Source organism: Cervus elaphus, chromosome 25 (genome assembly GCF_910594005.1).
Source record: "Cervus elaphus chromosome 25, mCerEla1.1, whole genome shotgun sequence".
NCBI lineage: Eukaryota > Metazoa > Chordata > Mammalia > Artiodactyla > Cervidae > Cervus > Cervus elaphus.
In genome coordinates, this window is record NC_057839.1 from 59367783 (window position 1) to 59390996 (window position 23214).

General features: G+C 45.4%; 1 long non-coding RNA gene across 1 annotated transcript; it reads left to right on the top strand.

Moving 5' to 3' along the window:
- Positions 1-4504: 4504 nt before the first annotated feature.
- On the top strand, positions 4505-8886 carry LOC122683492. Its single transcript, XR_006337761.1, has 3 exons — positions 4505-4635; positions 7078-7444; positions 8694-8886. It is a non-coding gene; the product is annotated as an uncharacterized LOC122683492 (long non-coding RNA).
- The last annotated feature ends 14328 nt before the right edge of the window (positions 8887-23214 follow it).

Below are 23214 nucleotides of genomic sequence, written 5' to 3' on the forward strand. Positions count from 1 at the left end.
AAATCTGTCCTGAATATTCATTGGAAGTACTGATGCTGAGGCTGAAACTCCAATACTTTAGCCACCTGATGAGAAGAACTGACTCATTGGAAAAGACCCTGATGCTGGGAAAGATTGAAGACAGGAGAAGGGGAAGACAGAGGATAAGATGGTTGGATGGCATCACTGACTTGATGGACATGAGATTGTGTAAGCTCCAGGAGTTGGTGATGGACAGGGAAGCCTGGTGTGCTGCAGTCCATGGGGTCACAGAGAGTCGGACACGACTGAGTGACTGAACTGAATTTGGTCATCATGAGCTCGTTCTGGCACTGAGGCTCATGTGTGTCCTGTGTGCGTCCGCCTCCTGGACGATCCTACTCCGACTGAAGGCATTGCCATGACTTTGCTGCCTTCCGCTGTTCTATCCTGCTCACCAACCACTGGGGCCCCTGGTGGTCTGCTGGCAATCAGCACCCCTCCCGAGCTACTCCCCAAGCACTCAAGAAGACATTTCAGCTGTTCCCTGGGATGCTCAGTCCCACCCCACAAAATGAGGCCCTATGCTCTCTGCTCCCAGACCCCCAAAGCCTACCTGGGCACAAGCTTCCTCTTTCAGAGACTCACATGGGGGTCTAAAGTGATCCATTTCCTCTCCCCCCAAATTGCAGAATTGTAATTTCCTCTGCAGGAAGTAAACTTCATTCCAGGCTCATCATACTTCCTTCCAAATCTTTTATTTAGGCATAACCTTTGTGTTCCCAGGAAATGCTGTTTTTAATTTAGAAAACCCCATTCTTCCCTCTGCCGCAGGTTCCAGAAGTTTCTCTTGAAATTCAGAAGCCAGTGCTAATGTCTTTCTTTCACTCTGCATGCCTCCCCTACCACCCTGCCTGTGGGTAGTCAATATAGATGCCCCCCTCTGCCGCCTAAATGGTGAAGAAAGGTCATGAATTTGAAAACATCAAAACTGCTGGAGGACAGGGAGCAAGACTGATGGTGGTCCTTGAAAAGTGTCAGTTGGAAGAGGCTAACTCCTGAAAGATCAAACCAGTCAGTCCTAAAGGAAATCAGTCCTGAATATTCATTGGAAGGACTGATGCTGAAGCTGAAGCTCCAATACTTTGGTCACCTGATGCAGAGAGCCCACTCATTAGAAAAGACCCTGATGCTGGGAAAGATTGAAGGCAAGAGAAGAAGGGGATGACATGGGACAGGATGGCTGGATGGCATCACCGACTCAATGGACATGAGTTTGAGCAAGCTCCAGAAGATGGTAAAGGACAGGGAACCTGGTATGCTGCAATTCATGGGATCGCAAAGAATCGGACACAACTGAGTAACTGAACAACTCCTGCTGGAAGTTTCTGGGTGGAACAAGTTCTGGATGTTGGGAGTTGGCTTGAAAGGGACTGTGGACTGCATGATAATGACTGCTAAGGGTGTTGGGATAGGGGTGGGATGACGGGTGTGTTTGGATGAAAAGAGCTCTCTAGTGTTGAGATCCAGATATTGATCAGTCCTTCAATCTCAGGTAGAGTCATTTCCAAGAAAACTCAACAGGAGATTCGTGTCTGAGTGTGGGATGTGCAGGAAGGCTCACCCAGATTGCAATATGAGAAAGAGGCTGCACACGGGGTTTTTTTCCCTTCTACCATCTGAGCGTGTGTAGGGGGATCTAAACAGGGTTTCATGACAGCTGCTGTTGATCCTACCCCACTTTCAAAATTCAGCTCGAATTTCATCCCAGTTGAAGCTGCTGCATCAACTCGAAGTGACCTCTCCCTCCTCTGTATTCTGGAACATCAGTCGTTCTGGCATTTGATTGTAAACTCCATTATATTATTTGCAGCCTTTGTGTTTAATGTCTTGCCTACCAGGTGAGGAGATCCCTTGCAATCAGTTCAGAAGTGTCAACCAGTCTCATGTGTGCCTAGATCTGTACCAGTCATGAAACCATGAGGCAAAAGAAAAAGAGAAAGCCAGTTGTGGGGGACAGTTGTGTAGTCAGTATCCTTGCTCTCCTTCTATCAGAGCCCATGCCTGGTAAATACACTCCATTTCCCAGCTCTGAAAGCCATGTGACAGAGAGCTGGCTGATGAGTGGAAAGAACTGAGTAGGGCTCACAAGAAAGAGTTCAGACATAGCAAGTGCATGCATTTGGCCCTTTGCCCTTTGTCCTCCTTGGAACACAGACAAAATGCTGGAGCTGAAGAGGCCATTGTGTGTCTGTGAGAAAGTAAACATGAGAACAGAAGCACGTGGTACAGATGCCCAAGTGAGCTGCCCACCTCCAGGCTTCTCATTGCACAGAAACATACAAGAAAATTGTGATGCTGGAGAAAACTCTTGAGAAAGCAACTCTGAATATTCATTGGAAGGACTGATGTTGAAGCCAAAGCTCTAATATTTTGGCCACCTGATAAAAAAATGCTGACTGATTGGAAAAGACCCAGATGCTGGGAAAGATTGAGGGAAGGAGGAGAAGGGGGTGACTGAGGATGAGATTGTTGGATGGCATCATTGACACAATGGACATGAATCTGAGAAAACTCCAGGAGATAGTGAAGGACAGGGAAGCCTGGTGTGTTGCAGTTCATGGGGTCACAAAGAGTCAGACATGACTTAGCAACTGAACAACAGCAACAAAGGAAATGTCTAGGTGATAACTTGAGACATGGGGCTTGACCTTTGGTCAGAGTTGGAACTAAATTTAAGCTAAAGAGGATAAACATACCTGGAGTTTTAGACGTGATTAATCTGCTAAGGAGATAAGGGTAGAAAGTGAGTAAGGCATAGGGCTATGGGCTGGGATTTTTATGCCATACAGCGGGTAGCACTGGGGGGTATGACTTGAAGTGTCCCGAGAGTCCCCAGCTGGTCCTGGGGCAGATTAAAGAGCAGGTAAAGGAAGAAAAGCAGACCCACAGAGGCCAGGGCATCTAATTCAGTGGTAAAAGAAGCCACCTGCAATTCAGGAGATGCGTGTTTGATTCCTGGCTCAGGAAGATCCCCTAGTGAAGGAAATGGCAACCCACTCCAGGATTCTTGCCTGGGAAATCCCATGGACAGAGGAGCTGACAGTCCATGGAGTCAGGAAAGAGTCAGACACAACTGAGAGACTAAACAACAACACCATTCTAAGTTGGCTCACAAATCACTACAAATGGACCCTTGGATTTCTTGGATTTCTCGTCTTTTATTTGGGGGTGACCTCCACTAAGCTAGAGCCCTACTTCTTGTTCTCTGAACCCAAGTTCACAGGCCTGAGACCCCAGGAATGTCTGACTGGCCTTGAGGGTGGATTTGTAAGAGTCTTTTGACCTCCCTTGTGCTGATATTCTTTTAGTCACTGAGATAGCTCTGGACATACAAATTAAGCAAAGACAGTCAGGGCGGGATGGAAGAGGGAGTTAAGTGGAATAAGCCTGGGAAAGGAACAAGGGATGGAATTTGAGGTGGACAGGGGGTAAAAAAAAATACATTTTGTGTGTGTGTGTACAAGCACACGTGTGCATACATGCTTATGCCTGTTTGCATTTGGGATGTGGGGTAATGAAGATCTGATGGCAGGGAAACCCAGTAATACAGAAAGAAAAGACAAAGATAGATTTGGATTTGAAATGAACGCAGATTTGGAAGTTGCAGGTTTTTATTTTTACTGGTATGTTAATGAGAAGAGTGTATAGGAAAAGTGACAATTTCTAAAATCTGCTGCCTTGCCTGTCAAATTGATCACTGTTTCGGCTCATTGCTTATATTATCTGCCGACTTGCTGACTCTGCCCAGTAATGCAAAGAATTCCAAATTGAGCCCTCCAGCCCCAAATAGGCAGAATTTGAAATTCTACTAGGTGGGACATTCATTCATTCTGCTCCTGGCCAACTTCTGGTCTTCCAAGATTTCTCTAATAGATAAATACCCTCTGGGAGTGCTAACACCTGAAACCTTTATCACTTAATGCCTTATAGAGAGGATTAGTGGATTAGCCCAGCGTTGGCAGGAGTAATGAGAGGGATAAAAGAAGGAAAAGGGCCATGGAAGGCCCTAATAAAAAAGACACCCACAAAAAAACAAACAAACCCATCTACTTTGCTTTTGCCTAGAGCTGGTCTTACTGCCTCTAAGTATAGACTCTGAAAAAATTCAGGCTCTGATTCCTGTACAGAGTAGGTGAAGATTCTTATATTCTGGGGTCATTGATTGCTCACCGAAAGCCACACGGGCAAAGGCCCTTAGGCAGTCCATTGTGTTTGGCTATATGGAGGAGCTAGAGGGGACCGTAGCGGTTGGGTGTGGGGGGAAATAGGAGACCCAGTCGGTGGAGCAGAGCGACCTCATCACATAAATCCTCACAGCGTCTTTGTAAGGACCCTGCTTTACAGTCAGAATAGCACAGGTGTGGCTTATTGCTGAGAAGATTCTAAGTGATTAATGTCGAAAGTTGCAGATTGTGTGGGCTCACCAGAATATTAGAAAATAAAAGTGGCTTGCTTGTGTCTTTTCTCATCTCTAGATCCTTGAGAACAGGCAGCTCGGTGGGAGAAGGAGACCAAGGTGGGTGGGCAGGAACCCCGGGCGAGTGAGGGAAGAAGTCCTCCCAGCTGTGGCTGCATAACACGTGGGCTCCATGCTCTGGTTGCAGCAGGGACCAGGTAGGTGGGTCACCCAGGACCACCCCAACTTTCCCTCCACAGATGGGTATCTTTGTGCTCCTGGTGAGCTCTGGTGGGCCCGGGTCCTGTTAGTTGGTGTTGGTGGTCCTCAAGCATCTTCCAGAGCCTTCTAACCCCTTGGGGGATGCCAGCTGCTGGTTCCATTTTTTTTTAATACTTACTTTTAAAATTTAAGTATTTTTAAAATTTTTATTGGAGTATAGTTGCTTTATAATGTTGTGTTAGTTTCTGCTGCATAGCAAAGTCACTCAGCTCTATGCATACATATATCCCCTTCTTTTTGAATTTGCTTCCCATTCAGGTTACCACAGAGGACTGAGTGGGCTTCTCAGGTGGTGATATCGGTAAAGAATCCGCCTGCCAAGGCAGGAGGCGTAAGAGAGGCGGATTCGATCCCTGGGTTGGGAAGATCCCCTAGAGAAGGTAACGGCAACCCACTCCAGTATTCTTGCCTAGAGAATCCCATGGACAGAGGAGCCTGGCAGGCTACAGTCCTTAGGGTTACAGAGTCGGACACAACTGAGGCGACTTAGACGCAACATTCGCAACACAGTTAGCAACAGAGCACTGAATAGAGATCCTTGTGTTATACTAGACATTTCTCCAAAGAAGACTTAGGGGTGGCCAACAGGCACATGAAAAGAAGCTCAACATCATTAATTAGCAAGTGTGTTAGTTACTCAGTTGTGTCTGACTCTTTGCAACCGCATGGACTGTAGCCCACTGGGCTTCTCTATCCATGGGATTTTCCAGGCAAGAATACTGGAGTGGGTGCCCATTTTCTCCTCCAGGGGAATCTTCCCAACCCAGGGATTGAACCCGGGTCTCCTGTGCAATGCAATAGGCAGAATCTTGGCCATCTGAGTCACCAGGGAAGCATTCATTACTAGAGAAATGCAAATCAAAACTACAATGAGGTATCACCTCACACCAGTCAGAATGGTCATCCTCAAAAAACCTACAAACAATAAAACTTTCTGGTTTCTAGCAACTCTCTCCATGACCATCCTTTATGAAGCTTTTTACAAACTTCTGTTTTAAAAGAGCACCTTGGGCCTCTTTTTATTTTTTTTTAATTTTTATTTGAGTGTAGTTGGCAACAGTTAAAACTGGACATGGAACAACAGACTGGTTCCAAATAGGAAAAGGAGTACGTCAAGGCTGTATATCGTCATGCTGCTTATTTAACTTATATGCAGAGTACATCATGAGAAACACTGGTCTGGAAGAAGCACAAGCTGGAATCAAGATTGCCGGGAGAAATATCAATAACCTCAGATATGCAGACGACACCACTCTTACGGCAGAAAGTGAAGAGGAACTAAAAAACCTCTTGATGAAAGTGAAAGAGACGAGTGAAGAAGTTGGCTTAAAGCTCAACATTCAGAAAACTAAGATCGTGGCATCTGGTCCCATCACCTCATGGGAAATAGATGGGGAGACAGTGGAAACAGTGTCAGACTTTATTTTGGGGGGCTCCAAAATCACTGCAGATGGTGATTGCAGCCATGAAATTAAAAGATGCTTCCTTCTTGGAAGGAAAGTTATGATCAACCTAGGTAGCATATTTAAAAGCAGAGACATTACTTTGCCAACAAAGGTCCATCTAGTCAAGGCTATGGTTTTTCCAGTAGCCATGTATGAATGCGAGAGTTGGACCGTTGAAGAAAGCTGAGCACCGAAGAATTGATGGTTTTGAACAGTGGTGTTGGAGAAGACTCTTGAGAGTCCCTTGGACTGCAAGGAGATCCAACCAGTCCATCCTAAAGGAGACCAGTCCTGGGTGTTCATTGGAAGGACTGATGTTGAAGCTGAAACTCCAATACTTTGGCCACCTGATGCAAAGAGTTGACTCATTGGAAAACACTCTGATGCTGGGAAGGATTAGGGGCAGGAGGAGAAGGGGACGACAGAGGATGAGATGGCTGGATGGCATCACTGACTCGATGGACATGGGTTTGGGTGGACTCCAGGAGCTTGTGATGGACAGGGAGGCCTGGCATACTGCAATTGATGGGGTCTCAAAGAGTCAGACACTAATGAGCGACTGAACTGAACTGAACTGAACTGAACTGAGCTGGTAAAGATCCCGCCTGCCAATGCAGGAGACATAAGAAATTCGGGTTCGATCCCTGTGTCAGGAAGATCCCCTGGATAAGGAAATGACAACCCACTCCAGTATTCTTGCCTGGAGAATCCCCATGGACAGAGGAGCCTGGCAGGCTAGAAGCCATGGGATCGCAAAGAGTTGGACACGGCTGAAGTGACTTAGCACGTAACTGATTTACAATGCTGTGTTATTTTCAGGTGTGTAGCAACACAAGTCAGTTATACATATACATGTATTCACTCTTTTTTAAGAAAAAGAAAAATTCTTTTTAACCTTGGACCTCTTTTTATTTCTTATTTCTTTGTCTCTAGCCTGAGAGTCAAATCAGGGATTACACAAAAGCAACAAGGAAGCCCAATTCGTGGATTGGATTTTTTTTCAAAACCAGGACAGTTGACTGTTTTGTTCCAGAGACTCTGGGTAGGTAGCATCACCGAGGGAAAAGAAATCCCAGTGAGAATCAGTTTTCGGTGCTGCCTCTGACACTGACTAGCTGTGTGATGGACAGGGAGGCCTGGCGTGCTGCAGTCCATGGGGTCGCAAAGAGTCACACACGACTGAGGGACTGAACTGAGCTGAGCTGAGCTGTGTGATCCCGGGCGAGTGGACTAGAGAGACGAATGTTGCCTGCCTGACCCTGACCTTCAGGAACCACCCGCCTCCCCAGGAAGACCCCAGGTGCAGTCACTGCCTGTCGCAGCCAGCCCCCATCTGCCCCTCCTCCATCCCTAAACCTCTTCATGGGGGGGCGGGGGAGGGGGAAGAAAGCACCTGGAGATAAGCCAGACTGAACTGGTTCCTACTTGAACTGGAAAACGTGGAGAAATGAGGCCAGACAACAGGGCAACCGCGCACCAGGGGAAGCGAATGCAGGGGGTGGGCAGGAGGGAGGCCCGCCAGCACTACTGCCCTGATGAGCTTGCTCATCGGTGCCCTGGTTCACCCTCTACAGGAAACCCTTCTCCTGAGACCAGCTGGAGGGTCTCTAACCTAAGAGCACTCCGCTGGAAAGGAATCAGTTGCAGGGGACAGTTCTAGGTCACAGACCCTCACTGAGCAAATGGCTTTGGCTTTGAAACAGGATTGGGGACAGAGCGTAGAGGCCTCCCACATCCTGGGACAAGATCTGTGTGGCCCACCATCAGCAGTTAGGGGACAGCCGATGAAGGATCCTTGTGCTTTCTCAAGGGTGGACCCAGTGTGCATGCAGATGGCAAGAGAAAGCGTCACACTGAGAGCCACTTAAAGGAGAAGGTGAAGGCGAGGAGAACCCACCGATTGAATTCCCCTCCTCCCAGCCCTGAGCATGCAGTCTAACTTCTGCAGAAACCTCCAGATGGTTAGGCGCTCGGATGGTTCACCCAGTTTCAGCATTGATTGAATTCTCAACCTTTCTCTGTTTCTACAAATAGAGTTAAAAATTCCAGACTCTACAATGAGATACGGGTTCCCCTGGTGGCTCAGCGGTAAATAATCTGCCTGCCAATGCAGGACACTCAAGTTTGATCCCTGATTCAGGAAGATCCCCTGGAGAAGGAAATGGCAATCCACTCCAGTATTCTTATCTGGGAAATTCCATGGATGGAGGAGCCTGGTGGGCTACAGTTTGCAGAGTCACAAAAGAGTTCATAGGGACACGACTTAACCACTAAAAAACACAAACAAAAAGAAGCAATGGAGATATCTGAGGGTCATTGAAGGGATTAACACCCACCCCCACCCTACACATCATGCCCCTCTCCCCATCCTATCTTTCTTGAAGGTACCATCTTCTACATCTCTCTCTCTGGTCAAGCACGGTGACCGCAACAACCCCCAGGCAACTGTAGGACTAGGCTGAGAATGCCACCCAGGTCTAGGGTGGGACAGCCAGATCAGGGAGGAGAGGGGAACTAGCATCCTGTCTTTGCACCCTGCTCCCCAATAGGCCCCTGAGGAGCCACGCTACAGAGCACAAAGCTGATGGGGGTCACAGAGCACCACTGGATTGTTGCCCACAAGGACAAGGCAGCCTTGGCTGGAACCCAAAGGTGTGGTTCAGGTACTTGGTCGCTATGACTCCAAAACCCAAAAGTTCTGAAAACCAATGTCCTCTGTAACTCATCTGGTGGCAAAAACTGCCTTAACATCCTATGAGACTGTGGGTGTACTTGATCTCATTTAGGATGAATGGTATTCTTGCTGCCGAAATGCTAAAGGATGTAATTTTGCAGGTGCAGTCCAAGAGCTTCCTGGGGGTATTAAGCATTCTACAGTATATGCAGTATACAGACTGTGTTACTTTTCCATATATGAAAAAATTTTAATGGACTTCAGAAAGCATCGGAATTCTGAAACCCATCTGGTTCCCAAGGTTTTAGATAGGGAACTATGGCCGTAAAGATTGTGTACAAATGGCTCATAGGCACAGGAAGAGATGTTGAACATAATTAGCCACCAGGGAAGTGCAAACCAAACCCCAGTGAGATACCACTTCACACCCACTAGAAGGGCTGTAATCAAAAAGGCAGCCGAAACAAGTTCTGACAAGGATGGAAGGAAACTGGAATCTCATTCCTTGCCGGTGGGAATGTAAAAATGGTGCAGCCACTTTAGAAAACAGTTTGGCAGTTCTTCAAGAAGTTAAACATAGAGTTACCATATGACCCAGCTACTCTCATTCTAGATATACAGCCAAGAGAGATGAAAACCTGCGTCCACACAAAAGTCTCTAAGCACGTTTTCATGGCAGCATTATTCGTGATAGCAAAAGACTGGAAACAACCCAATTGTCCATCAGTTGATAAATGTAGGAAGACCCTGTATGTCCATGCAATGGAATATTATTTGGCCATAAAAGGAATGAAATACTGACATATGCTATGACATGGATGCATCTTGAAAGCTCTAAGTGAAAGAAGCCAGTGACAAAAGGCCACATATTGTATGATTCCATTTCTATAAAAATATGCAGACTAGGAAAATCCATGGAGACAGAAAGTAGATGAGTGGTTGCCAGGGGCAGAGGGAAGGGAGGAATGTGCTAAAAAGTGTTGATTTCTGTACTTTAAATGGGTGAATTGTGCAGTATATGAATTATATCTCAAAAAAGCTGTTGAGGGACTTGCCGCGTGGTCCAGTGGTTAAGACTCAGAGCTTCCAAAGCAGTGGGGCATGGGTTTGATCCCTGTTCAGGGAACTAAGATCCCACATGCTGCGTGGCTCGGCCAAATAATAAATCAATAAATAAGTTGTTTAAACAGAAATAAAAAGTCTAATAGATACAGCTGTGGCTAATTCAAAACAAGGCAGCAGAGTGTCAGGGCAGGTGCTATGAACCTTCCTGGAAGGTTCATAGGTTGAAATCCTAACCACTTCCCAGGTAGTACAGTGGTGAAGAACCTCCCTGTCAATGCAGGAGACATAAGAGACATGGGTTTAATCCCTGGGTCAGGAAGATACCCTGGAGGAGGGCATGGCAATCCATTCCAATATTCTTGGCTGGAGGATCCCATCAACAGAGGAGCTTGACAGGCTATAGTCCATAAAGTTGCAAAGAGTCAGACTCAAGCGACTTAGCACCAGGTGATGGTACTAGTAATTGATCAGTCCATGAGGGTGGAGCCCCCATGAATGGAATTCGTGCTCTTACAAAAGAGGCTCCACAGAAGTCCCTTGCCCTCTTCCATATGGTCATGGTGAAAAGACCACCATCTAGGAAAAGGAGCCTCACTAGACACTGAATCTGCGGGTGCCATGATTTTGGCCTTCCCATCCTCTGGAAGTGCAATGAATCAGTGCTCAATGTTTATATGCCACCTGTTTTATGGTATGTTTTGATAGCAGCTCACATGCAGTAAGACAGCATCTTGGGAATTTCTTAGGCCCTCCCATAAAGGGTGAAAGGGTGACATTGGCCAGAAACAGGCTGCTGCAGTGGTAGAGACCTTTGAGATGTCCCTCCCAGGGAGTGGAATATGATAACAACCATGAGATTTGGGGATCCGACCATGCAACCCCCCATCTTCAACCGAATGGCCTCATGGGGCCAGCTGGGAATATCCCATGGCAGGTGCTATCTTGAGCAGCTGCTTGGTTGGCACTCTCCCTGCACTAGCCACGGGGGTTCGGGGGGTCTTTCCTAAAGGACGTGTCTATGACAGTTGCTTCCCTCGAGATGCACAGTTTTATGAAGGGTATGCAGCTGGCAGTTCATTCACTCTTCATTCAAGTATCATAGAAATTGCAAAATGTCAGGAGAGAAATGGTACCTAAACCCATGGAATAATGGACCTTCCTAGAGATTGTGGCATGCATGTGTGCATGCTAAGTTGCTTTAGTCATGTCCAACTCTTTGCAACCCTATGGACTGAAGCCCACCCCGTTCCTCTGTCCATGGGATTCTCCAGGCAAGAATACTGGAGTGGGTTGCCGTGCCCTCCTCCAGGGGATCTTCCCAACCCAGGGATCAAACCCGCATCTCCTACCTCTAACCTGTGTTGGCAGTCACGTTCTTTAACACTAGCACCATTGTGGCACGCGAGGCCAACAAGCGGCTCTTGGTATAATTTCTGGATACACTGGTTTAGTTGTGACCCCATAGCTCGACAGGGAGGAAGCCTGTGAAATAAACATTCCACCATCTCTCTCCTCCCACCGTCTACTTGCTGCCCATGCCTTCCATTGACTGCTCCCAACCAGGAGAGAGAGCCAGGGAGCCTGTGGATGAGTCCACACCGTCAGCCTCCTGAAGACAGAGAAGAGAAAGAAAGAGGATGCATCTAGTGGGCAGAGGAGGACCTCCAGGGCAATGATAAGCTGGCAATGAGGTCCTGAATCAGCCCACACTCAGCATCTGTCCAAGCATGACCCTGTGCCCAGAGCTCTAAGTGACAAGACATAGTTGGAAGATTAAGACCCTCTCACCTGATGAGACAATTATGATGACAAGAGAGAATGTGTGTTCAACTGAGTAAAGTTCCAAAGGAACTCAGAGAAGTAAGAACCTTCCCCACTGGGAGTGGGGTGATGAGGGAAGAAGCCCTAGGTCAGAATTTTATTGCTTTCAGTCAAAGGCCAAGACTCACAGAACAAAGAATAAATACAAGGTGATCTTTTTTAAAAAAGTTATGGAGATATGACTACGCAGGTGGAATACAGAGAAACTGGGCTTCCTACCATAGAGTAGGTTGATCTCTGGTCTAGAACACTGTGGGCAGGTCAGGTGTGTCTGGGTGATATTTCTTGGCTTTGAACAACTATCGTCTCGTGTTGTGGTATTCTTTACAGCAAGAATCAGTAGCCAGCATCTCACCATGAGAAAGGGGATGTTACCTCCACCTCTTTTCCATTCTGCTCCATAGTTCAAAGATTCTTCCTCAAAAAACAGACTTAAGAAGATCTCTTGCAATGGGCATTTGCTATATGACTCAGGGAACTCCAATGGGGGCTCTGTGACAATGGGGAGGGAGATGGTAGGGAGGCTTTCGAGGGAGGGTCATGGGTGTACCTATGGCTGATGCTTGTTGATGTATAACAGACAACCACAGAATACTGTGAAGCAATGAACCTTCAATTTAAAAAACAAAATAAACAATGTAGAAAGAAAAAAAGATAACTTGCACCTGCATAAGGAAACCCAGTGTGTGTCTTTCCAGCAAGACTCTTCTCTGCTCAGCTTCTCCAAGTTCTTCATTTCCTAGGGGAAGTAAGGAAAGGAACTGTTAATAATATCTGTTGCCTGAAATACCACGTTATCTGGATATTTCCAAAGTGGTGGAACTGGAAACCATTGAAAAGTCATGGTTTTTTATTCATTCATCCCCTTCCATCCCAATCCCCACCCTGGTGACACCTTCTTGGGTCACTGGACTTCTTGTCTTCCTATCTCCTCCACTGACTAAATTTGGTGTCTCTGTGTATTTATCTTTCCTGAGATATACCCAACGACACCAATCATTTAAAATCGGTTTCCCTGTATATTTATCTCTCCTGAGATATAACCCAGTGAGAAGGTGAAGGTGAGACCATATTGAATGACAGGGAAGCAGTAAGTCACACATAATTGGATCTCCCCAATCCAGAATCTAAAATCTAACCTAGATAGAAGATGTCCAGATTATTTTAGCCTGGAGTCCTATGGAAATAATGAAGACTTAACGTGACGTGTTCTGCCTTTACTGGGATTCATCTGCATTGGATGATGCTGGCCTTATGTTATTTTATTTCCCTTTAATAAATAAAGGCCCGTGTGTTCACTGTTTTAGGATTTAGTAGTAGGAAAGTTTGTCTCTGCTGCCAGATGGTTGTGCTTCCTTTTAGGAGCTAATGCAAAGATGGAACTTGCTGTGTTTCTTTTTATTCCATGGAAGCTGAGATGCTCAGAATTAAGTTATGTGCTTATTTGCATCAGTTTTACAATGATCTACTCCCCTTTGTTACGTGGCTCTTATTCTTTTATTGTTATTTTAAAAGTCTTTACTTCTTGATTTCACTTATGTTTCCTCAAGTCCTTTTCTGAAGAAGGTTGGGGACAGATGGATGAGTGGATGGATGATTAGTTGGTTACATGGTATATAGATAAATAGATGGATAGACAGATAAACCAGTTGGACAGAGTTGTGAATAGGGGAAAGGTAGGCCTCAGCACAGTTCCTCTACATCCTGATCTTCCTTTTATGCCATGGGCCTACTTTCTCTTTCAAGGATCCTATTTTTATCAAACTTTTCATGACAGGCTGTGTAGCACACTAAGAGTTTTGTTCTGGAGTCAGAGTCAGGTGCAAATTGCAAACAGCTACTGTATCTGTGTAAATATAAGACACTTACCCTCAGTTTCCTCATCTGTAAAATGGGGATGATAGCAATTCCTACATCATATTGTTGTTCTGAGGTTACAAACAGGTAATTGTTAATGACTGCTGCTGCTGCTAAGTCGCTTTAGTCGTGTTCGACTCTGTGCGACCCCATAGATGGCAGCCCACCAGGCTCCCCCATCCCTGGGATTCTCCAGGCAAGAATACTGACAGGTACATGTTAATTGTTGAATATGGTATATATTCCACATTATAAAATCTCAGTGAAACTTGGTTATTATTATTATTATTAAATTATGTGACCTCCTTTTCATCTTCTTTAATGCTTCCCTCACTGTGTACTCATTATCATATGTTTGGACTATTACAGTAGCCTTCTAACTTGGCTTAGAATTAAGAATCTTACTGCTGGGAAGGATTACTTAACTCTACACCCAATTTTATTAGTATAAATGAGAGAAACCCACACAGCATTGTAGAGTAATTATTCTCCAGTTAAAAATTAATAAAAAATAAACTGCACAAGTCAGTCCATAAAAAATAAACTAGAAAGCCTTGACAAGAGAAATGTCATGCCTATATGATATTGTCATTCAAAGTAGATTTCAGAAGATGGGGACACTTAGCCATGTCTAGGTATAACTGGTGAACCATCAGTTACCTTAAATCTTTAAGGGACCACCTGGGAAGAGGACTCAGCTGTGCCCAAAGCTGGGGTATTTCTACATACAGGTGGAGTGGCCGGTTGGTAGAGCCTCTCTGAGGAGCCTCTGGTATCAGCACTCATCTAATGGGGAGATGGGGGATCCAGGGACGAGGAGCTCGGGTCAGGAGCAAAGTCGTAGGCAGAGAATGAAAGTTTGAAAAAGAGAATGAGCTTCAGTCCAGCCTCCTGGATGCTAGTCTGGATTCCGAGAAGAGCAACAGTCACCACAAGTGCAAACTGAAGGAGCTGGCCAGCACATCCGCGGCACACTGGGATTCAGGTAACTTGTGGCTGTGAGAGTCCTTCGTGCCAAGAGGAAACTGGTCATCTCTTCCCATCCTCCTGCTGCCCACAGCCTGGCGTCCACCTCTCTAGGGCTCAGGCGGGTTCTCAAGGGGTGGAGCTTCAGGAGAGGCTGTGGCAGTGGGGGAGAGGGGGTAGGGGACCTAGTGGGAGGGGGCACGTGCCTATGAGAGCCTTTGAACCCCTCTAAGTAATGAGCCCCTGAGTGATCCTGGCTAGTTAAGCCAGTGAAAGTTGCATGTCCATGACAATGTAGCATGTCCATGATAACGGGATGGTCATTTGTCTCTGCAGGTGCTGGAGGGCAGAGAAATCTGGGGAGAGTCACAGAAGAGCAGAATGGGGGCGTGTCTGTCTAAGGGAAGGGCTCCTGTTCCCATCCACACTCCAGTGTCGCCCCAACCATCACTCCTTGGACCTCAGCCCAGCGGTCTTCCTGGAGCATAGGCTGGCTGTGCCGCTCCTTCTCAGAAACCTGTGATTCACCCCCTGCCCTTTAGAATGCTCTTCACACTCCTTTGCATGACATTCAAAATCCCCCTTGTTGTGTCCCAAACCTCAGAATCTCCTGGAACCTCTATGTCAAGTCCACATTTTGGAGCCTACTCCAAGCAGAATGTCTGAAGGTGTTCAGGGTCCCCACAGTTCCAAGGCCTCATGTCCATCCATACCTGGTGTAGGATCCAGGCAGGGAGGTTCCTGAAATGCCAGGACCCAGTCAGGTCAGGACCTCAACCTCTTATGCATATGGGGCTGGCGGGGGGTGGGGGTGGGCTTATGGTCTTCCATCAAATCTGTGCTCACCACAGGGCCTTTGCACATGATGGTCTGAGGTGCGCACCCCTCTGGCACCAACTCTATACCAACTTTCTCTCACTCTGTTCAGAATCACTTCCCCTTATCATCCGATCAGACATTTAAATGCCTATGTTGCCCACTAGCTCCCTGAGGGCTGAGACTAGCTCAGGCTTTCTTTGTGTCCTTCACTGGATCTGGTGCATTGCTTCACAGATTTAGTAAATGTTCCCAAAACTGCCTGTTGAAATAATGAGTTGCAAAATCTAATTTTCGTCATTTATTTTTAAGCAGGAATGTTCGTCAAGCTATTGCCTCCCACGAGATGATTTAAACCTTTTCTCCAATTACTTTTCTCCAATTATGCAACTGAATGTTCTAAGGAGGTTTCCCACATATGCAGGCGCCGAGGAGTTTTAGGAGCCTTGGAGGGTATTCCTAGAGCCACGAGAACCACATCATGGAGCGTGGAGAGCCTGTGTGCAAGCCACATTCCTTTTCTAATGCTTCCCTCGAAAAAGAAAGAAAAGAGCAAAGTACAATCTACCAAACCAGGCTTTTTGGTGGATGGTTTAAACCCAGTTCAGCCACTCTGCTTTTCTAAGCATCTCTCTTTTCCTTGCCCCTGATTATGGCTTCCAAACCAACAGCCAAAAATATAGGATGTGGGAAAGCTTGAGTAAGAGAGCAAAACCAAAATGTCTCAGTCTTTGAAGGCGAAAGGCTGTTTGTTGTTGTCCTGTTGCTCCTGTCATCTTCTCTCGCTCTGTTAAATTTCAACACTTACCAGGTATTAGCTAAATTGATCAATAGGTTTTTATTGAGCCCTATGCTGTGCGAGGTATAGTGCCTCTACTGATTTTATGCTGTGAATTTTAATTTCCACTTTGGCGTTATTTACTTCTTTCACTAAAACATTTGTGTTTATTGGGGGAAAAAAATTCTGCAAGACTAGTGAGGAGTCACCACACTTAAGTGAGATTTTATTCTGCGATGGATTCTCCAGGAGCTCACCAGCAACCGTTTTTCTTTTCAAAAAGCCTTCAAAGGCCCAGAGACTACAATTCCCAGACTTCCTTGCAGTTAGACAGGGTCATGTGACCATATTCTGTCCAATGGGATGCATACACCCCTGTTTGCCACTCTCTGTTTTCCATTTCCCATCTACATCCCTCTTGGTGGCAACATATCCTATATGGTAAAGATACAAGATGGAGCAGAGTTCCTCAATCTGAAATAGATTTGAGGACTGCAGTGAAATACACTTTTACTTCCTTTCAATTCAGTAAAGTTCAGTTCAGTTCAGTCGCTCAGTCATGTCCGACTCTTTGCAACCCCATGAATTGCAGCATGCCAGGCCTCCCTGTCCATCACCAACTCCCGGAGTTTACTCAAACTCATGTCCATTGAGTCGGTGATGCCATCCAGCCATCTCATCCTCTGTCCTCCCCTTCTCCTCCTGCCCCCAATCCCTCCCAGCATCAGGGTCTTTTCTAATGAGTCAACTCTTCGCATGAGGTGGCCGAAGTATTGGAGTTTCAGCTTCAGCATCAGTCCGTCCAATGAACACCCAGGACTGATCTCCATTAGGATGGACTGGTTGGATCTCCTTGCAGTCCAAGGGACTCTTAAGAGTGTTCTCCAACTTCCTTTATGCCCCTGAAACTCAAGGGTCTATTTTTAAGCACAACCTTTTGACTAATATGTATCATTTCTTCAACTTCCTGTTGTTTTTCGTCTGTTTGGTCATTGTCTATTGGTTTATAACCCTAAAGGGACTGTGTCCTTTTTTCTGTGTTTCATGAATCTGGCTCAGTGAGTCATCCTGAGAGGAAATACTCAATTCTGGGTCGGGAAGATCCCCTGAAGAAAGAAATGGCAACCCACTCCAGTATCCTTGCTTGGAAAATTCCATGGGCGAGGAGCCTGGTGGGCTATAATCCACGGTGTTGCAAAGAGTCAGACACAACTGAGCAACTTCACATGAATGTATGTATGTATCTAGATACCAATCCTCTTGGCCAACTTTTTGTTGGCTTTCTGTCATCTGACCCCAGGTAGTTTCCTTGCTAGTCTACTGGCTCCAAACCTCACAAGACACGTTTGAATGGCTTTATTTCTCATATCTTTCCCTAGGAAGTGTATCAAGACCTTAAGTCAGCTTCTCAAGTCTGGCTTATTTGAAAACATGCTAATGAAATGAAAAGAAACCCTACAGACACACTAGCCCAGCCTCCTGCTGGAGCGGTCATTGTAACAAAACTCCTTGAAAGAGTTGTACAATAAAAAAAAAAGTTGTGCCGTGTCCCCTTGCTCACCTCCTGTCTTCTCCCTAGCCTGCTGCAGGGTGACCTTTGTGCCCACCACTCCATGGCTCCCTGCTGCTCGTCTTAGTCATCAGTGTGGAAGATGAGCCCCCTTCCGTAGCCCCCCGCTCTTCACAGTCTCCCCATCACACTGACCTTCTTATGCTCTTATCCTGTGCACATGTTTCCCTCCCAGCAACTGGAAACTCTCCCCAGAGAAGCTCCCTTCATCCCACAAAGTGTGAGCAATAAGTCTCTTATTATTGATTTTATTTGTTTGGATGTGCTGGGTCTTAGTTGCAGCAGGCAAGCTCTTTAGTTGCACCATGCAGGGTCTAGTTCCCTGACCAGGGATCGGACCCGGTGCTCTGCATTGGGAGCATGGAGCTCTCAACACCCGCTAGACCAACAGGGAAGTCCCCAGTATGTCTCTTAGATGTCCCTATCTGTCCATCCGTCCGTGCTAGTGCTCAGCCATGTCTGACTCTCTGCGACTCTTTGGACTGTAGCCCACCAGGCTTCTCTGTCCATGGGATTTTCCAGATAAGGATATTAAAATGGGTTGCCATTTCCTCCTCCAGGGGATATTCCCAACCCAGGGATCAAACCTGTGTCTCCTGCATTGCAGGCGGATTCTTTACCCGATGTGCCATGGAACCCCGTATTATTCCATCCTATTCCCATCACAGAGTATTATAACTCCCTGCACACGTATATCTCCCAACTGGACTGTGCATTTATGGTGGACTCTGTGTTATATCATCCAGACCTGCTTTCCATGAAAGATGTGTTACTTCTGCTGCTGGGATCATGGTCAGCAGACAGCCTGCAGCTGTCACCCTCTTTAGGGAGTATCTCTGTTACAGAAAGCGGTCTTGTCCAAGGTCATGTCCATTCCCATGGCAGCCTATATTCAAACTGACTCAGGGATCTAAGGGCCTGGCCAACTAAGCCAAACTCAGGACAACTCTGATGGGCTATTCTAAATTCCTTGAAGTTGGCTGAGCCCATCATTGGGCCTGCCAAGCACCTAACAAGTATCTGACAGTCCTTCATGTTACTAAAGATGCCATTCACTCAAATGTAAAAGGTCATTCTCTCTGGAAGTAAGATATAAAGGTAGAAATGAAGGAACTAGTTGTGTTGCAATAACCATCACGTGATTCTTGAATTTGATAAAATTAAGTTTGTGTTAAACAATGCTCTTGTGATATAATGCGCTTCCCCAGTGGCCCAGCAGAGACTCAGCTTCGATCCCTGGGTCAGGGGAAGGAAATGGCAACCCACTCCAGTATTCTTGCCTGGGAAATCCTATGGACAGATGAACCTGGTGGGCTACAGTACATGGGTTCACAAAGAGTCAGACATGACAGAGTAACTAAACAAAAACAACTCGTGAAATAACACAGATCTTTTCTCCCCTCTTGCAGCAAGCTAGTTGCAGAGTAAGGTAAGAGCTTCTGTTCCAAGGATTATATTTTGGCATGTGTCTCTATAACTGATCTAGGGCCAGCTAACTTCTATTTTACTTAAGTGTTTTAACTGACTTGGGTAAACTTTATTTTTCAAAGATAATGCAGGTAGGATTGTACTCAGAGAACTAAAATCTCATGAAATCATAGGTGTGGGCATATCAGGAATGATCATTTGTTTGAATCAGGTTCTTTAAAAAAAAAAAGTAACGAATTCCAAGACCAAATGAAAACAAAGAATGACTATCTGAAAACTGGAAAGCAAGGTAGAATCACAAATGTAGAAAACAAACTTATGGTTTTCTACTTTTCCAAAGGGGAATCGAGGAAGGGATAAATTGGGAGATTGGGATTGACATATACCCATTACTATATATAAAACATATCACCAATAATGACCTACTGGGTATTCTGTAATAACCTATATAGGAAAATAATCTAAAAAAGAGAAGGTGTACGTACATGCATAACTGACTCACTTTACTGTGTAGCAGAAACTAATACAACATTATGAATCAAATATTCCTCAGGAAAAATTAATTTAAAAAAGTAACAAACTCAAAGACCAAAGGAAAACAAAGACTGGCTATCTGAAAGCTAGAAAACAAGGAAATTCTGAGGACTCAGAAGAGCTCACAAGCACTAGAGTAGGGTTTCATCTTCCTTAGAGTTTCATCATTAGAGACACACTCTGAGAATTTCCTGCTGGAAGTAAATGCTTCAGGTGGCAATATGTCAGATCATTGTTGACATTTTTAAAATGGTAGAAATATAGGACTTTCAAGAAAAATTAATTGCCATCTGATGGGTGTGATAGAGGTCCATCTATTTCTTACTGATCACAGCCGCTTGGTGATCTTGTTACAGACATAGGAAAATTTTCACTTCCAACGTGGGGAATAAAATAGGGCCTTCCTTGTGTTCTGCTGTACAGAAAGTCAATATAACAGCGAAAAAAAAAAAAAAAAGCAAAAAGATACTCCTCCCAAGCTAGGCTTCTAAATAAAACGTGGGTAGTGTTTTCCTCTGGCTCTAACCATGTCTCATGTTTCTAAGAGTGTCACTTTCTTAGTTACGTCCCTAGAGGCCCAACCTTTTAATGTGAATCCTTCCAGCTCAGGGACCAATTCTGCATTCTCACATGCTTCATTCCTTCACTCCACTACTATTCAGCATCTCCCGTGTTGTGTGCAATCTATGTAGGATGAAAAGAAGAGAGAGAAAAGATTATCTCCCATACTCACTCCTTCATTCAACTGATATGAGCATCTCCTGTGTGATGTGCAACATATATGCTGTTGTTGTTCAGTTGCTAAGTTGTGTCCAACTCTTTGTGATCCCGTGGACTGCAGCCTGCTAGGCTCCTGTGTCCTCCACTATCTCCTGGAGTCTGCTCAAATTTGTGCTTTGAGTTGGTGATGCTCTCTACTCATCTTATCCTCTGTCATCCCCTTCTCCTTTTGCCTCCAATCTTTCCCGGCCTCAGGGTCTTTTCAAGTGAATTGGCCTCTTCAAATCACTCGGTCATAGTATTGGAGCTTCAGCTTCAGCATCCAATGAATATTCAGGTTGATTTCCTTTAGAATTGACTGCTTTGATCTCCTTGCAGTCCAAGGGACTCTCAAGAGTCTTCTCAAGCACCTAAGTTCGAAAGCATCGGTTCTTCAGCGCTCAGCCTTCTTTATGGTCCAACCTTCACGTCCGTACGTGACTACTGGAAAAAACAGAGCTTTGACTATATAGACCTTTGTCAGCAAAGTGATGTCTCTGCTTTTTAATACACTGTCTAGGTTTGTCATAGCTTTGCAACATGTATGGGATGCAAAAAAAGAAAAAAACAAAACAGATCATTGATTCTAATTTGAATGTGATGAGCGTGTAGCAGAGGAAAAACATATATATATATACTTACCAATAATAGGCTATGAGACAAAAGTGGTTGTTGACACAGGATAAGCAGTTTGGAGAGACAGAATCTGTCTGGTCAGCAGAGAGGACACCATCTAGATGGTGGTACCTCTTCTCTAGAGCAGGTGAATGGGGTGAGGCCAGATCACACCAGGTGAAGGAGCGATCATCGTGGGGAATCACCTTCTCTCGAGATGGTGGAAGTTGATGTTCTCCTCAAAACATGTGCTCTTGACATCACACTTCCCACAACCCTTTTTCTTTCGAACCTAATAGCTAAGTAACTTCCTGTTACAGGTAAAACCATGGGCAAATTGTCAGTCACAGAGGCGATAGGGTTAGGTAGTGAGTGAATAAGATGGGGCTTTTCGGTTAGACTGCTCTGGCTTCTAAGTTTATGTTGCCACCTTCTAGACCCTTGAGTAAATTACTTAACTCTTCTAAGCCTCAATTCTCTCATCTGTAAAAGGGCTCAGTAACCCAGTGTCAGAGCCCAGGAGGATTACATGGAAATCATATAGCATTTCTCGTATACTTCGTATGTGTTTTTCTGTACTTAGTTGCTCAGTCATCTTTGTAATCCCATGGACAGAGGAGCCTGGAGGGCTACAGTCCATGGGATTTCCCAGGCAAGAATACTGGAGTGGGTTGCCATTCCCTTCTCCAGGAGATCTTCCTGACCCAGGGATTGAACCCTACTTTCTTTACACACAAAAAAATGCCCTCAACTAAGTTAAGAAATTTAACATGGATTGGACACAGCTTAAAAGAGAAAGGGAAATTTTCCAGAAAGCCCTTCTTTGAAGATCTAGTTCTTCCCGATGGTTCTGAAGGATCTCAGGAGTCTTGACTCTACCTCAGCTCATATTTAGCCTACGGTTTATTAGTTATTTAAATGTCCTCTGCCGTAGGCTTTACACAACAAAAAGTATAATGCAGTTACTTGCACTTTGGTGACTTTAAGGTCGGAGAAAGTCTTAAATGGGATATTAAGTCCTGCCAATAAGTGGGTATAAAAGTAGGGTTGATACACACAAATGTCTGAATGGTACTGTTTGTGTGAAAGTCACTCAGTTGTGTCCAAATCTTTGCAACCCCATGGACTATACAGTCCATGGAATTCTCCAGGTCAGAATACTTGAGTGGGTAGCCTTTCCCTTCTCCAGGGGATCTTCCCAACCCAGGGATCGAACCCAGGTCTCCCGCATTGTAGGTGAATTCTTTACCATCTGAACTACCAGGGAATTGAACCCTGGACCTCGGTCACTGAACCACTGGACTGAGCCAGGGACTGCCCTTTAACGTATTTCCTTAGAGGAGATGCTAAGATAAGTGCTAGACTGTTGATATTATGTGTAGAATAGATAATTAATGAGAACCAACTGTCTAGCACAAGAAACTCTATTCAGTGTTCTGTATTGACCTAAATGGAAGGAAATAAAAAAAAGAGGGATTTATGTATATGTGCGGCCGATTCACTTCACTGCACAGCATAAACTAATACAACACTGCAAAGCAACTATACTCCCATAAAAATTAATTTATAAAAGAGATATGTCAGCACTGGAATTCCACCTGTGATGGTATAGGAAAGGTTTGTGTGTTAGTTTTTGTTTTAGCCTGATTTCCTTTGCCTCTTTTTAGAAGCTACTTTATTCTAGGAAGCGCCCGCCTTTCCCAACCCTGGGTCAAAATAAAAAGACTCAGATGGAGCCCATCAAGTGTGAGGTCATTTCCAGTTTTAATCCTGCAAAGAGCGAGCCTGACCCACCCATGCCAACCTCCAGGCCTGACCCGGTGGCCCACTTCAGGGACCATAGTACTTGTCACGTGAAGGCCTTTAATGAGCTGCAGAAACTGATAAGAGACAGCTGTCGACAGCAGCTTGGAGGGTTTTCTGAGGCTCTCATGACACCCATTTCTCCATACCACGTGTTTATCCTCTTCACTCATATCATATCAATATAATATCTGCATATCCTTATTAAGTATCTGCCAAAAACACTGACACTGTGTCCAACCATGGAAGCACGCTTCCGATTTTGAAGAGTTTATACACTTTTAAAACTCTTGGACTTCCCTGGTGGATCAGTGGATTGGAATCCACCTGCCAGTGCAGGGGACCCAGGTTCGATCCCTGGTCGGGGAAGATCTCACATGCTGC